General features: G+C 27.9%; 1 long non-coding RNA gene across 1 annotated transcript; it reads left to right on the forward strand.

Moving 5' to 3' along the window:
* Nucleotides 1–5,575: 5,575 nt before the first annotated feature.
* LOC114171930 (uncharacterized) lies at nucleotides 5,576–11,001 on the forward strand. Its single transcript, XR_003601737.2, has 4 exons — nucleotides 5,576–6,556; nucleotides 6,656–6,725; nucleotides 8,676–9,013; nucleotides 10,622–11,001. It is a non-coding gene; the product is annotated as an uncharacterized LOC114171930 (long non-coding RNA).
* The last annotated feature ends 6,869 nt before the right edge of the window (nucleotides 11,002–17,870 follow it).

Here is a 17,870-nt window from a genome sequence, read left to right on the forward strand (position 1 = left end):
CCTCCAGTTGTAAATTTTAAGACCCCACATTTGTACCATCGTTTTACTCTTTATGCTTTATTACGATCATATTAAAATTAAAATTAAAATTTAGTGTTATTTTTAAATACTAATAATGTGTTTGGGTAAGAATATTTACTTTTTATGCAGAAAGGATTGTGACGGTAGCACACACAAAAATGAAAAAAAAAAATTGATAAATTTTTTTGTTATAAAACTTTAGATGTTATATATTGATAATTTTTTGTAATAGTTAATTAATTAGGGTAAATATTGAATTTACTAAAATAAGAATTAAAATATTTGTTTTCAATATATTAAGAAAGAAAATACACAATAGCATTAATTTGGTTTGAAATTTGTTAACGTGTTGGTCTTTAATAATTATAAAAAGAAAAAAATTAATATATAACAAATTTTAATATATATTAATATTATTATTTTTTATTTAATAAATCCATGAGATAATTATTAAATATTAAAGATCAAACAGAAGTTCAATTACTTTAAACAGTAACCAAAGTCAAACAAAATGAACATAGTTAAAGTTTTTCTACCAATAATATAATTTGTTGTCTTACTATATTAAAAATAAATTAATATGTACTAAATCAATTAATTATCCATCATAACATATTTTATTATTATTCACGTTTACATTTGAAAACTTTTATAATATTATATTATTAATATTTTATTAAAACATTATGATATTATATTCAAAATGAAAGTATTAATTTTTCCTAATATTCAAATAAGTAAAATAAATTAAATAAATAATAAAAAAATATTTATTAAGATTTTATAATATTTTTTTATCTTTAATTTAAAATTTATTTTAATCCTAATTTGATCGTCTCAACGACAACATTATCACCTGCATATCAATTTACACCGTAATCTCAAACAATATCATTATATAAAGGAGAGTGCTAATCACTATCCTAAGAACACTGATTAAGGAATAACTAATGCAAATTGGTTCCATCAATTTTTTCATTAAAAATTGAAATAATTAAGTACATTAATTAAAATAATATAAATGCATATAATATATTTTATAAAGATAAAAGTATCATTTTAAATTCTTAGATAATAATTTTATGATATAAAACAAGGACTTTGAAATTTTTAAGATCTCTACTTCAATTATTTTTTTGTAATTTTTTTAGATGTTTAACATTATTTTTTTGTTAATTTAAACTTTTTTATGTTTAATTATATTTAACTTTTAACCACACTAAAATATAGTTATTTTATTATTTAATTATATTTTTATTTTTATTGGTCAACATTAAATAAAATATTAAACACATATATAATTTTTATGAATATTTTTATTTTTTAAATAAAATAAAATTGTATTAATAATTATTAGATTATATTTTATTTAATATCACTGATTGTGTATTTTTGTAAAATTTAATATATATTAACTATTAAAGACACTTGTTAACATAATCTTTGCACAAAATAACGTCATTGAACACATGTTACCTGTGTATCATTAAATAATGCATTAATAACATTAAATAACATCATTAATAACATTAAATAAAGAATTAAGGACATTAAATGTTAGACTAGATACTTTCTAACTTTCTTTTTTTATCTATCTTTTTAAGTGCATCGTCCGTATATACAGTTCACATGAGTTAAAAATAATTTGTAGATTGCGTCACATCAACGTTAAGAAAGTTAATCTTAATTTTCTTCCATAAAATAAATCGTAAGAAACTCAATTCACAGATTTATATATTTTATAATATATAATCTATAACAATATATAAATATATAAAAAAAAATTATCTTTTTTCTTTATTTTTTAAATATATAAAAAGAATTTCTTCTTTTTATATTCAATTTTATCTTTAATTATTATTTTAGAAATTAATTATTTTATAATTAATTTATATTTTGACATTTTTTAAATCTCTTTTATGTTAGACTGTTATTTTAAAAAACTTTTTTTAATAATTATTTTATTTAACCACTATTTTTAAAATTTATTATATATATTTTAAAAATAAATATTATTGATCTTAACTCAAATTTTTATAAAAATTAAAAAAATGCGAATACACAAACATAATAGCATCTGTATTTTTACTAGTATACTTTAAAGAGAACAACAGTATCTTCTATTTCTAAGATATGTTGTTTGAAAAAGTAATTAAAATGGTTTTAAGTATTATTATTATTATTATAAATTTTAATAATATTATTCTAATTATTAGTAATATTATTATGATAAATTTCATTAAAAGTAATATTACAATTATTATTATTAGATATTATATTATTATAACAATAATTATTATATATATTATTAATGGTAATATTATTAATATTACTGTTATTATATTAGTATTATTAATATTATATATTACTATTATTTAATATATATTATAATTATTATATCATTACCGTTATTATTAAATTCTATTAGGAATATTATTATTGTAGGTATTATTTGTAATATTAATGTATAATATATTAACTAGAAAAAATATTATTAAAAATTTTAACATTATTAGTAGTAGTAAAATTATTGATATTATTATTATTAGTATTATTAACAATATTAATATATAATATATTATTATTATTATTTTATATGATTGTTGTTATTATTAAATTAATACATATAGCGGTAAAAATAGTTATATAGTATTATTTGTAATATTAATATATAATATATTAATCTTTTTATATATCAAAATATGGGAAAAAATAACTTGAAAAAATATTATTATTTTATTAACTATAATATAGAAAATCAATACTTAAACTAATAATGAAATTATTAATATTGCTACTATTCTTAATATTATTATTATTATTATTATTATTATTATTATTATTATTATTATTATTATTACATATTGCTTTTATATATTATATATTATTATGATTATTATTATTATTGTTGTTATTATTAAATTTATTAATATTGTTAATAGTAATAACATTCCAAATATTATTAGTAATATTAATATATAATATATTATTATTATTATTATTATTATTATTATTAGTATGGGAAAGAAAAAATTTAAAAAAATATTATTATTATTAGTTATAATAAGCGAGAATTATTATTATATCATTATTTTTTTTATTATAATTATAATATTAATAATTATTATTAATATAATTATAGTTATTACTCTTACTCTTATGCTTACTAATATTATTACTCATATTATTAATATTTTTAATAATATATTATGTTAGTAATTATTATTATTATTATATTATTATAATGGTATTACTATTGTTAGTATTATTATTGTAGTATTTACATATACATTTTACATATACATTTTACTTTTATTTACTACAAAATTATATTTTAATTACTTTCATTTTAATTTGCTTTATTGTTGATTTATCTCTACATCTTAATAATTAGTTGAATTAAAAAAAGTAAATACTACAATTAGTAAAATAATAATTAAAAAATTAATTTTTTATTATGAATAATCCTTTAAATTTAAAAATTAATAATTAGTATTAGTATTGATATTAATATAATAATAATAATATAATTATTATTGTTATATATTAATTTTATTATTATGAAAATTATTAGAAGTATTAGTTGTAATAATATTAATATTATTATTATTTTTGTTATTACTATTATTATTATTATTATTATTATTAATAACATTATTATTATTATTATGATTATTTATTCGTAGTAGTACTATTCTTATCATAAATAATATAATGTTATTACTATTATTTTAATTTGCTAAAAAATTATATTTTAATTATTTTCATTTTTATATTTGAATTGCGGTATTTAGATACACATCTTACTTTTATATACTATAGGATTATATTTTAATTACTTATATTTTTATTTGCTTTGTTGTTAATTTATCATTACATTTGAGTAATTAGTTGAAATAAAAAAGTAGTTACTAAAATTAGAAAAATAATAAAACTAAAATGTATTTTTTTATTATAAATAATCATTTAAATTTTAAAAACAATAATTAATATTAGTATTGATATTGATATTAATATTATTAATATTATTATTATTATTATTATTATATTTTGTATTTTTATTTTAAATAATATCAATATTATTATATTAATATCAATCTTATTGTTATTATTATTTTAATTGTAGTATTTAGATACATATTACGTACTACGAGATTATATTTTAATTACTTGTATTTTTATTTGTTTTGTTGTTGATTTATCTTTACATCGAGTAATTACTTAAATTCAAAAAAAGTAGTTACTAAAATTAGTAAAATAATAAAACTAAAAATTAATTTTTTATTATAAATAATCATTTAAATTTTAAAAAATAATAATTAAGATGATATAATTGTAAAAACAAAATAAGACATCATGTATCTTTTTATATATGAAGTCGTTGTATTAATATTATTATAATTATTTTTATCATTACAGTGTATTATTATTATTATTATAGTTAGACACACATCTTATTTTTATTTACTACAAGATTATATTCCAATTACTTACAATCTTTATTTGTTTTGTTGTTGATTTATCATTACATTTGAGTAATTAATTCAAAAAGATAGTTACGTAATATTACTTTTTGGCACCGGTTTTGGGCGAACCGAGGCCTATAGTACTCTTTGGCTTCGGGTGTTTGGTGAACTGAGGCATAAAACTTGGTTGAAATTGTAAAAATGTCACCGCGCCATTACATACTTCAGTTCCTGGATAACCGAGGCATATAAGACGAGGTAAAAAGGAATTTCTGCACTAATGTAATAAACAAGTGTTAATATTATATTTATAAAACTAAATGTCAAGTTAACGAAATTAATTAATATTAACTATTATTTTTATTGAAGAATGTTTTTTACATATAAAAATACGTAATATTTAATAAAATAGTGTTAATATTATATTTATAAAACTGAATGTCACGTTAAAGAAATTAACTAATATTTTTATTGAAGACTGTTTTTTATATATAAATATGGAAGAACCAATTACTATTGTGTTGATATCTCAAAAGCATCCTAAAATTTGAAGGAAAAATCAGTGAGTTTTGATGGCAGAAAAAATGTCAAACAAGTTGGCTATCATCATGGTGTTCACAATCTTGGTCGTCTTAGCCATGGAACCTCATCATGTGGAATGCAAATTTATCACGCCAATGAACCCCTGTAAACCTTTTCGGTGCTTTACCCTCTGTCATGAAGTTAAGCAGGAATACTACAACGGTTTTTATTGTATGGAGAACTCAGAGGGTTCATTTTGCGTTTGTAATTGAATTAAAATCATTATCTAATATTTTGCTTTATTATAAAGCGTCAAACCATACTAGTTATTTCGAGGTTATATGAATAAAACATGGTTTAATTATATTTTAATTTTATTATTTATTTTGATTTTGATTTATTCTCATTATTCATAAAAAATGTTAAATAAAAATGTTAAGTTGTTTACTTTTTCTTCTATTCAGTATAATAATACCATATTTTCATATTTTTCTTTTTAATATTATAGGAAAAAAAGTTAGTCTTAGTACAAAGTTTTTTAATTTTGTTTAAATTTTATTAATGACTAAAGTAATTAAATACATATTTAGTGTTGAATAATTGTTTTGACTTTATAATTTGTTTTTATAAAATCCACGTTGGGAGGAAATGTCATTTTGTTTGAAACTACCCTAGGTCATTCTTCCCTCCTCAGTGGTTTTTCTTTCTTCTTTCTAGAACACCCTCACCGTTTGTTCTGCCATTGGTGCCACCACTTTGTGTTTGTGAAGGCAGATTACGCAAGGGTTTGATTAACGTTGCCTTTCTCCGTTGTCGTTGAAAACGCGAACACTTACGAATTGGGGAAAAACCTGAGGTTTGGCACCGTGGCAAAAGGTGGAATTGGTTGTTGTGCCCAGGTCATCGTTCCAGCGTTGAAGAAGTTGTGAGTTTTTATCGCATTTTCGAACAACCACTTCGGTAAGAAAAAACTACACATTATTTGCGAATGTCATCACGAAACTTGACCGCACCTCTGCACGTTGTGTATCCCACATTGGCATCTTTATTATTTATTTGATTGTTGGTGCATTTGTTATTTTTGAGTTTTTTGTTTGGGGTTTAAGGTTTTGTGCTAACCCCTATTTTGGTGTGTAAGAGTGTGGTGGATGTATGTCATTGTTTGGTGGTTCTTATGACAACCCTAGTTGATGACATGTACTATTGAAATTCATAATTTTAGAAAATGAACCACTTAACTTCACATTGATTAATCATCCACATTTTGATCATGGTCTGGGCTATAACATTCCTGGTTGTTTTTCAGCCCGAACTTGTAAGAACCCTTTTTCTTTTTCCAGCCCTAAAGGTTAGTGGGCTGCCTCTTAATGGGCCCAAGGGTTGGCCCAGTGCATATAAGTTCTAGGTCTGCCCTAAACCTAGGGTACCCTACATTTTCAGGACCTTTGCCCTTACCTTGAGCCGCAGCCGCCACACCTTCTGCTAGGGTTCGTTCTTCGTCTCGAACCAGTCCATCCCGAGAGCTCGACTAGTGATTCCCGCTCCACGTAAGTAACTCTAACCTACTGTACTTACCTTATGAGGTTTTACATTCGTTTCCACCGATTAAAATCCGAAAATCATTGTGTTCACCGCTGTTCCGCCAGTTCTTAGGTCCATTGCTCGAGCTACTGTGCTCCAAGGTTCCGCGTCGAAGTTTCGTTAGCTCTTTTCCAGGTACGGGAAGTTAGGGTTATGGTTTCGAGTCTCTTTTTGAATGGTTTGTGCGTTATTTGTTGAATGTATGGTGGGATCTGTCGTTTGGGTGTGTGAGAGTACCTTGCATGTGATGTTTGGCCGGAAATCATGGCCGTACAGTGAAGAACAGTGGCGAGACCTGTTAATCTCGCCCAAGCGAGTCCATCTCGCCTAGGCGAGATGAAACAGGGAGCTCGCCTAAGTTTTTTGCGCGAAACGTCGCCCGGGCGGCTCGCTCAATTTTTGAGCGAGCAGGCAACTCGCCCAAGCGAGAGGGATCTCGCTTAAGCGAGATCCCGTGTTGCCCATGCCCTTGTTTTTGGCGCTCTCGCTTAGGCGAGGGGGGAGGCTCGCCTGAGCGAGCACGTCTCGCCTGAGCGAGACCCCGCAGCCTGAGCGAGATGCTGGGCGAGACCGTGCTGTGTTTTGGTTGTTTAATGTTTCCCGAATGAACCATGTTGGCTGAGTATGATTATGTGATGATGGACATGTATATAATGGAGTATGAAATATATATTTGGCATGATTCATGAATTGTGGATGAATGGATTGGTATGAGACTTGGCATGAGAAATAAATGAATGGGTAGTTTGAAATTAAAGGAACATGGGGTTGTCATGAGATGAGACCCTAGACTCATGGGACGGTGATGATCAGAGGTATGGATTCAAAATGTGAGGCGTATGAGGAATAGATCTCATGGATGAGTATGAGGTTGTAAATATGTTTTCGATATTCTCCTAATGTTGTTTTATGAATGTTGGTCCGTGTCAACGTGTAATTCCTTGGGGTCTCTCGGTGAGACCTCTGGGGTTGCGCTTCAGTGGTCGGGACGTAATTCCATGGCCCCTGCTAGTGGGTGTTCATGGTGGTGCCCCATCTGTATAACTAGGTAAGGATTCAAGGTAAGGTTGCATCCTGACACTCCGAGGAGCCAGTCAGTCTCAGTTAGAGCGGACTGACTCTTGTGGTGGGAGTAGCAGGAGGCCTGAAACTCACTAAGGGCTAACCTTGTGGTGGGAGAGATTTGATTCATTGCAACACTGGTAATACATGGCTCAGGATCGAGCAGAGGTACCCACACAAGTGCAAGCATCCGCTGAATCCGACCAAGTTATACGTATCCGGATGAGTCGAGTCGAGTCGTAGTGTATTGGATGAAGAGTCATAACATGTTTGGTTGCTATGTGGATATGAGATGATGAAAATATGTTTGACTGCATGATTCATGTTGCTAGCTCTAGCTTACCCGTTTTGTTGCATGTTTGTGATGTATGTGGCTGTTCTTCTTGCGATGATCATCAACTTGGTTGATGGGAGCAGATGGGCGAGGTCTTCGTGGTCAGCAAGGGAGTGGTGATCCAGCAGCTTAGCCATCCGGGCTAGATTTCGAACGTCTTTCTTTCATGTTTCTTTAGGGCTATGGCCCCTGTATTTTGTTGTTACCGGATTTGTAAACTCTTAGTCAAACTGTTCATCCTGCTTTTTGTTGGCATCGTGGTGTGCCTGGTTTTGTAGGGGTGACGTTATGAACCCCAGGACTGCATTGTCGATTTATCTATGTGTGACGTGTCCTTTAATTTTACGTATTAAATTAAATGGGACGTTACAGAACTTGATTACCCTTTTCATAAATTGACATGCTGTTGATTGTTCTTGGTTAGAGTTAAAGTCTTGCAGTAGGCCATCCATTGATTAAGTGTGTTATTGGAGCTTTTAATTTGGAGAAAATGAATAAGTTAACTTTGCTCAAATAGTTTTAGCTTGTGCCTTTTCTAAAACATTATTGCTCCGCTTCTGCTTTAGCTTGTGCCTTTTCTAATTGTTGGTTTATTGCTTTAAGATTTATTGTCGAAATTCCCATCATGTGGTGAACTGACTATTGTTAATTCAGCTCACAGTTATGGTATTTTCAAATTATGATTTTAGGTAACACCTGGAGCGACCAGAGCGATGAGGTGTGACAGTGGAGTTGTATCGTGGAAGTTTCTGAAGCATTATGTTGACTCAGGGATGCTTGTTGATGAATTATTATTTTTTCGTATTTACTTAATTGATGCTTAATTTTTAATTGTATATTATTAGTGTATTTCCTTTTATTTGGCTTTATTGGAACAGTAACTCGAATTTTAATTAATTTGAATTTACTTGATCTAATTATCGTTTCTTAATTATTTCAGGTTTTGTTGTGAATTATTTTTGGACTTGGACACTTATTTTGTAAAGAGAAGAGTGTCACGTTAGTGCCACACTAACCCTATTTTCATGTAAGCATTTGGGTCAAAATGACAATTTTTTAATTTTGCAGTCCATAATGATAGTTTTATAATTTTGCTCATCAAAATGACATATTTGTAAATATGTAAATGTGTGGTGATGTTACACTTTTTTCACACCAGGAAGTTCTATTAACATAACATGGTCACGGTTTCTAAATGACCCCTTCATGATATGTAACATAAATTTGTTTAGATCATGGGTGACATCTTAGCTTACTTTATCAATTATATAAAAAAAATATTAACTTTTTTTAAAAGGTTCTAAAGTGTTTCTTATTATAGGAAATAAAATTCTTTACCTAGTTGCTTGGACAATGTGGGAATAAATTACACTAGATGTAATGTGTGTTTATGAGAAACATCTTCGTAAACACTAATTGTATTGTATTGATTGAAGTCTTACCCATGACTTCAAACACATAAAAGTTAACAATTGAAAATGAAAATAATTGTCCATAACTTGGTCGCTCATATCCCAAACAACATTGTTCATTTATAATGCTTATCAAAGTTTATGACAACAAAAACATTACAATTTCACAATGAAGAAAATATCTACATAGTAGTACAACATTTACAATAAGGTTTTCTTGATCATTAACAACAAGCTTCAGGTTTTCGTTCTCTTCGACAATATGTTGTACTCCCTTTCACCTCCATCTTGCCCACTTCCCTTGTCATAGCTCCATGGACCAAGTTACCCTTTTTGTGCCTTAGATTGATAACTACAACTACTCCTACCTCTGCCCTTCCCTATTGTTGATCAAGTCAAAATAACCATTAATATGAAAAAGAAAAAGGTTCCAAGAAAATAAGTATAAGCTACATACTTGCAAATTTAGAAAAAAACAACACTAAAAAATAATTTATTTTCTATATTTGAGCTGCTATAGCAACATCATCAAATATGGCTGACTATAATGATTTGAAATGTAAAAATCTACCTTGTGATTTCTTATAATTACACCGTTAAGTCGAATCCTCCCAAAATTCTTCAATTACTCCTCAATTTCAGAAATAAAGAGAGTAAGTGACAAATTTCTCACATAAACAAATTTGATTTTATATGAAGACATTTCCAATCAAATAAAATGTTACTAATAAATGAGTAGTTAGAAATAAAACCCCCAAACAAGCAAACAATGATTCTTTTAAGCAAATTAGAAATAAAACAAATATTTTGATGGGATTGTGTGTTTGGCCCCCACTATTCTGGTTCTTAATGCAAGTTTTGATGCATGCTTAATCCAAGAGATTTGGTAAGGTATGTCATACTTAGATAGGCATTATAAGAGACATTTGTGTGTCTAATCTTAAAGGATAGAGAAAGTAGTAGTCATTACAAATGCGAGTACTGAGTACTTTCCCAACAAGAGACATCTGAGTGAGGTTGCTTGGAAAATCTATTTAATCATTCTACATATTGGAATTATTAGTTGGTTGGTGTGCTTATGTTTTGCAAATTTTTTTCTTTGTTTCTATATTTTCACTTGTTTCTTTGTTATTATTATAAATTTCCAATTCTTAAATTTTTGTTTATATAAAAATTGGGATAATTTGTTTGTTGAAGTATATTTTGTGTTATTGTGAGTATAGGTATTGATGAAAATGAAGATAAGACACAAAGAAGCATATGGTATTGGTTCAACACGCGACCTACAGAAATGAAAAAAAAATGTCACACTAAATATAAGGCGTTGAGCTAAAAGAAGTTAGACAAGCGCTTGCTGGGAGGCAACCCAATATTTTTAATTTGTCTTAACATGCTTAATTATGAAATTCTCTCTGAACTTGTTCTAATCATGTCCTCAAAATATATGAATTGAATGTTTGGATGGTCAACTAAGTTAGAATATGTTTGAGTAATGATTTTCTTGTCTCATAATTGTGCATACAATTGAGATAACTTGTGGCATACATTGATTGTGAGATGGTTTGATATGTTTATATTTAGTCAGTCCTTGTTTAGTGTGAAAGTATCACCAGATTTTTGGATATTTGAGTAAGAAACATTTAAGTGTTGAAAGCATATAAGTGTTATCAACTTGAGAGTAGAGAGTTGTAAGGAAAGCAGTTATTTCCATGAAATTAATTTTTGCCCGATTCTTGTTAATATAATCACATAATTGGTTAGAAAGGATAAAGACATTTGTTTGATATGTTTAAGCTACTTAGCCAAATAGCCAACATTGATATATGTTAATTGTTTGTTACCTTTTTTAGCTTAATTGTTTCATTCTTTTATATAACACCCCCTTTGAGATGCCATGTGTAATTATTTTTTTTTTGCAAAACTTCCAGTCATAAAACTCTGCTACTATCTTATTAAATAGGAAATTCACAACTATTTTATTTCAAAAGTCCACGGTCCAAAAGTTCATCCAAATGAAACTTTATTATTCAAAATAACCTTCATTAAATTAACCAAACCAAATTAATTCATAACGAGAAAACTTAATACCAATTTCTTCCAAGTTCAAAAAAATCAAAACAACTAATCTATTACATTTTATTTAAAGGAACATTTTCAAATATCTCAAAACATCCAAAAGCTTCCCCACGAGCTCTTCACAACTAAGCTTCTCCAATTGTATCTACATCAACATCTACTCTCGTATAACACAAGTTATACAATCATCACAGATGGAAACTATAACCACAAACATGCAAGGGTGAGCTAACCCTATCAAACATCATTCCACAACATAATATTCACATATCACTCACCTTACATTATCACAACATATACATAAACTTAACAAAGTTAACAATCCATCACATGTCCTCACAACCAAGCATGCAATCCAACATATTACCACCAAGTAATATCAATGGTATGGCATGCTCTCATATACAACCACCCAACTTATTCTTGAAGGCAACCTACCAAAGATGTCACTTCCCATTACTCTCATAGTGAGCCTTGACAATGTATACAACTTCTCATTACTCATATCAAGAGTCTTAACGAGATATGCAATCTCCCATTACAATTTTTAATCTCCTATTACAATTTTTAATGGACCTTGCACTCCTAAACATATTGATAACAAGCAGGTTGATAAGCCTTGGAATGAATGGACAAATGAGGAAAAAAGGTGTGCTCAATATGATTGTACAACAAAGAACCACTACAAGAAAATTGCCTATTATCTAGGAAAAATTATCTAATTCATAGATAGATTTTTTTTTATCTACAAAATGTGGTCGTAGATAACGTAAAAGTTCGGAGGAAAAAAACCAGTACATTACATATGAAACTTTTGTAGGTAAGCATGATTAACTTTGGTGGGAATCTTTTTTATGAAGCGTTACCTACGAAATTCAATGTAGATAACTAATATCATAAAACAATAAAAATTATTTAAAAGAAACTTACCTAAGAAAATATTTCGTATGTAAAAGTTAAATTATTTTTTATTAAAAATATAATTTTTTTAAGCTACAAACATATTATGTAATATTGTAGCTTTAAGGCAAATTTTTTTCTAAGTTAAGAAGTTAGAAAAATTGGATCGTGCAAACCTCCCTCGAAAAAATTGAACCTCCCTCGAAACCTCCATACTCATTCCAAACCTCCACACTCACTCGACTTCGACACCTCAATGGAGTAGCAGCACACAACGTAGCAGCTGACGTCTTCATCCCACACAATGTAGTAGTAACGCGACTACTTTGCGCGTTCATGTTCCAGCTCCAGCCAAACCAAAACGAGGTTGAGGTTGAGGTTCCAACTCTGGCCAAAATGAGGTTCACGTTCACGTTCACAAAACCCCCTTCACCAACCAAAAATATGCGGTTGGGAAGGAATCAAAAACCCTCGACGAATTGGGAAAGAATTGTAAGTGATGGGTTTAAGGTTTTACTTTTTGGGATGTATGTTGGTGGCTAAACCATTGTTTCAACCGATTCTGTCTCTGTTTTTTTAGTTTTGTTAGTCTGCTTCTTCCTTTGGCTCTAGTGTTCCATCTCATTGCATTCTGCCACCTCGTATTTTTGTTTCCCAGGCTATTTGATTACTTTTTGTCTTACAAGGCTTAGAATATGGGAGGTAGAGCACAAAGTTTTTATTTAGAAATTAAGAAAAACTGGTTGGTATAAGAAAAGTAATGAGTAATAAATGATAGTTTTAAATTTTAAATATAATATAAATGAGTTGTTTAGATATGATAGTTTTCTTGAATCCTCCACCTTTTCATGCCACACCATTTTTGATGAACTTGTTAGAGATTTGCGGAAGTTAAACCTATAAAAAGAAGTCAAAATCTATAGCTAAATTTGGTTTGTCTGGAAAAGAGTATATGCTGATGTTTAACCACTCTTACCATAATCATGTATGAATTTCAAGCAAGAAGATACAACTAGCCATATATGAAGGCTATGAAATCTAATGTTATACTTAATTTATCTTAACTTAGCGAGAAAAAGATGATTGGGCAATGTAGTGATTAAAACTCCTCATGTAGGTCAATGCTTGATCTTTTTTTGCCTCTATATCTCCTTTCTTAGTGTGGTATGTTTTTATCATGGAAGAAGATTAATGTTATCCACTGCATAATGTGGCTAAATATATGAGAAAACGATTCAAAAAGACGAACTTGAATTTGATGTTTGTTCATAAGCTCTTTAAATGAAAATCACATTACTTTTTCATAACTATTTGATAAAAAAATGATCACTGTTTTGTAATCATTTCTAAATAAAAAATACATGTTTAGATACCAATGCAGGTTTTGCAAAAACCTTTCTAATCATCGTACTAAGCCCTTTCATTGTGAAACACATAACTCCAATGGTGTTAACAAAGTTGTGAAGTATGTGCAATTTGTGGCTACTAGACAATTATGATCATTCTTTCTACATATTTCAGTGTATTAGAACTTTTTCACACAATTCACAGTTCAAGGAACTCATAATTCATATTCAGATGCATAATTTCATCAATTCGTAGTAGATAGTTTGCATTCATCTAGGTTCAAATTTACAATTTATGAATCCATGCATATCTTAGGCATTTCTGTATTTTAAGAGTTAGTTTGCATCATATTATACATGCTCAAACTATAAAAACAACATCTCATACATAGCACACAAATAGAACACAAAATCTGCACCAACTTTCATGTGCTATGAAACCTTTTTTTTACTAAAAGTGTTGTCAAGCTTTGTTTTATAGGTGATTTTGTGATTCCAGCATATTTGATCATGTTTAGGCCTTTCTTTCACATGCTCATGCATAAAGAAACATGTCTAGCCCTTTTCATTGCATATAGACCTAAAAATTTGCATGGGTAATATATATATATATATATATATATATATATATATATATATATATATATATATATATATATATATATATATATGCTTTGTCCTTGAATGGGTAGTATGAAAGGTTTATGGGGATTATATTGCTATGCAAAACCCTAAATTTATGCTTTATCTTTACTAATTGATGTACTCTGTATTTATTTTATATAGCCATATGAATATAACTTTTACTTGCTGATAGAAGAAAAAGAAAAAAAAATGTTGTAAGTAACCATATTAATGAAAAACACAGGGTATAATAGAAGAGTTGTAAGTAACCAACAAAATGACAAAATTAGTTTCTTTTTATTTTATTTTAAATGTGTAGTAATGTCTTTTGCACCAACCTTTACGGAAAGCATTATTACGACTGGTTTGGTGATGAACACATTTTCCATTGAATTATGGGTTGAAAAAGGTTACCCTCCTAACCAAATAATAAAATTCCATTATGTATAATGGGATTTGAACCTAGTTATCATTACATAGTATAAAATGCTAACACCCAAGACATTTTTTTTGAGTAGTAATTATGTCCTAGATTGTGTACTTTCATTTGCCATTTTATCTGGATGAATTCTTGCACTTGTTTCTAAACTTTAACCTCGAAGTACACTGAACTTCATTTATATGCATTGGTGCATTTTACATTGAAATTTGTATTATCTTAATGAGCACATGATTTTAATAAATTTAAGGTGTGTTAATTTGTCTTAGATTATATTTTTATACTCATGCACATATCTATCCATTTTCTTTTTGTGGACAAAGTTGCACCATCTGAAATCCTAGCTTGACGTTTTTGTTGGTGAGAAGGTTAAAGTTCTGGTTAGGGATGTCAAAAAAATCTGTATCCGAGGGTATCTGTGGATAAAACCCCCAACAGGTAGAAAACGGATATTAAAAATGGATACCCGCTACCTGCGAGTACATGTATTTTTGATACCTGCATGTTAACGGGGCGGGTACAAGTATCATAGTATTTGTACTCGTGGATACCCGTACCGCTAAACTTTAATTCACAAAAATACCCTAATATATATATATATATATATATATATATATATATATATATATATATATATTAGTAAAAAACATTTTGAGTCTTCATTCAGTAATGGTGGTCGGATTCTTACCCCACATCGCAGTAGATTACTTCCAAATATTGTGGAGGCATTAATGTGTCTCCAAGACTAATTATGGACCAACATGGAAGGTAATGAAATTAACATTTTTACTTAGATATTTTAATTAAGTGATTGCTAGAAATTTTTAATGAACTTCTTATGTTTTCAGGCTCTTCTAGATTAAAATTGGACAACATGAAACTTTATACAATGTTGCAAGATATGGACATTGATGAAATTATTAATTTCTTTAATCTTTCATTCAAAAATAAACTATAATATAAATTGTTAGTGATTTTTTATTTGTTTGTTTTTTAGAAATCAATCTGAGCTTGTTGATTCAAGCACTAATTAAAGAATTTCTATTGTGTTGAACGTCATTTTATATTTACTTTTATAATTATTTGGACTTATATGAACTTGAGTTTATTTGAACTTTATTTCAAATTTATGACAATGATGTATTTTATTTTATTTGAATTTATGGTTAAATATCTGTTTTTTTAAAATATTTTTGTAAATACTTACGGGTACCCGTGGATATCCGCAGATATGAAAAAAATAGGCAGGTACCTGCATAACGGGTACCCAACGAATATGGGTATGAGTACGGGATAAATATTTATCTAGCAGGTAGGGTACGGGGGAACTACTACCCGTATCCTACTCGTTGACATCCCTAGTTCTAGTCCTAAAGTCACACTCTCCTGATAAAATTTCTTTAAGGTACTAGATTGATAACTTTTTTTACTGATATCTCTTATTTTTTGGTACATCTATTTATTACTAATTAAAATTATGATACCTACACTTATCATTTATTACACGTGAACTCCTTACAAAATTAGGCATCACCAGGTTGAGAACTAAGGTAATAGTAAGGCAACTAATCAAAATAATTTAAAAAAATTTGGTTAAAACAATTTGTAAGTGAGTAAAGAAATAAAATGTTTAAACAATCTTTTATTTTTTTCAAATGTTGTTTAGAAATAGGTTCGAGTCCAAATTTGACATTACTATTGAATATAAAAGCATTGATAATTTAAGAAAAAGACAAGAATGGAGTTAGAGCTAAGAAGTTAAGAATGATAGAATAAATAAAATGTTGAAGCTTCTTCCTATGTCTATGTGGCAATGTATGCTTCTTCCACCATTCCATCATATACTAGTTTCAATCACCATCTTCAACCTCACACCTATATCCATTCAACAATTTTTGAGGAAAATTTTCAGCAAAAAAAAATTATTAATGATTTTTACACATGATGATTGTAGGTGTTTATGCTTTATCCCTAAAATTTCACATCAGAAAGAATTAAATAACTTGTCCTATTTCCAGCGCATCTTATGTGATAAATAATATCAATGCAAGCTATGACGCAATGACTTTTTTAATACTAAATTTATTATTAGGGTATATTATGCAATGACTTTTTTCACATCATTATTAGGGTTTTAAAAAAATATAAACAATTATACTTTAAATAGACACGATATATTTAAAATAATGATGTGAAAATATTTAAAATACACCTTGTAAGGTGCAAAATATTTAGAAGTAACACAATAAAACAAATGTATCATATCAAAGTATAAAAAGGAAATAATAAAATAAATACTATAAACACTACGATAGTTAAATAAATTATACATAGTAAGAAATCTAAATAATAATAAACTTATTTTCGATATGGCATTGGTATGAGTGCCTCTTCAAAATTCCTCCACCAAACACTATTTTGCTTTGCTAATTCATCCTGGGGGATCTTGTAGGATGAAGTTAATTATGCTTTATTAGAATCTTTTTCAAGTTTAGGTTTCATGTATTTTAGTTATTGTTACTAAGTTTAATGTATTTTTGTCAACACTCAAATTCGTCCGGATAAATACATTTGTTAAAATAAAAAGAAAAAAAATATGTGTTTTTGATTGATGGCAGATTTTTTTTAACTTTAATTCTACCATGAAAAAAAAAAAGAGAAGAGAGAATCTAATTTGTTTTTAATTATCACACCCTTTTCATGAGCCCAAATATTTTATACATATTTTCACCACATTGTTTGCTATTTACACTCTTCACATGACATGTCACAAAATGATATTTTATAATTTCTGTTTTTAGGGAAGAATATATATAATATTAGGAGCAATATGTTTTTTATAATAATTTAAATAAATATCTTACATTTACGCTTATGTGTCTCATTGTTTTTTTTAATCTGAGAATATATTATTTTAATAATTAGAAGCACATATTCCCGATAATAATGCTTTCAGAGAATGATACGATTTTAATAATTGGAAGAAAATATTCCTGGTAATAATTAGAATCAATTATAATTTGATGAGCATCTTCATGTATCGGAAAATATATTATTCTAGTAATTACATGCAATATTTTGTTAATA

Source organism: Vigna unguiculata, chromosome 9, assembly GCF_037176805.1.
Source record: "Vigna unguiculata cultivar grain cowpea cultivar isolate G323 ecotype 2 chromosome 9, ASM3717680v1, whole genome shotgun sequence".
NCBI classification, from domain to species: domain Eukaryota; kingdom Viridiplantae; phylum Streptophyta; class Magnoliopsida; order Fabales; family Fabaceae; genus Vigna; species Vigna unguiculata.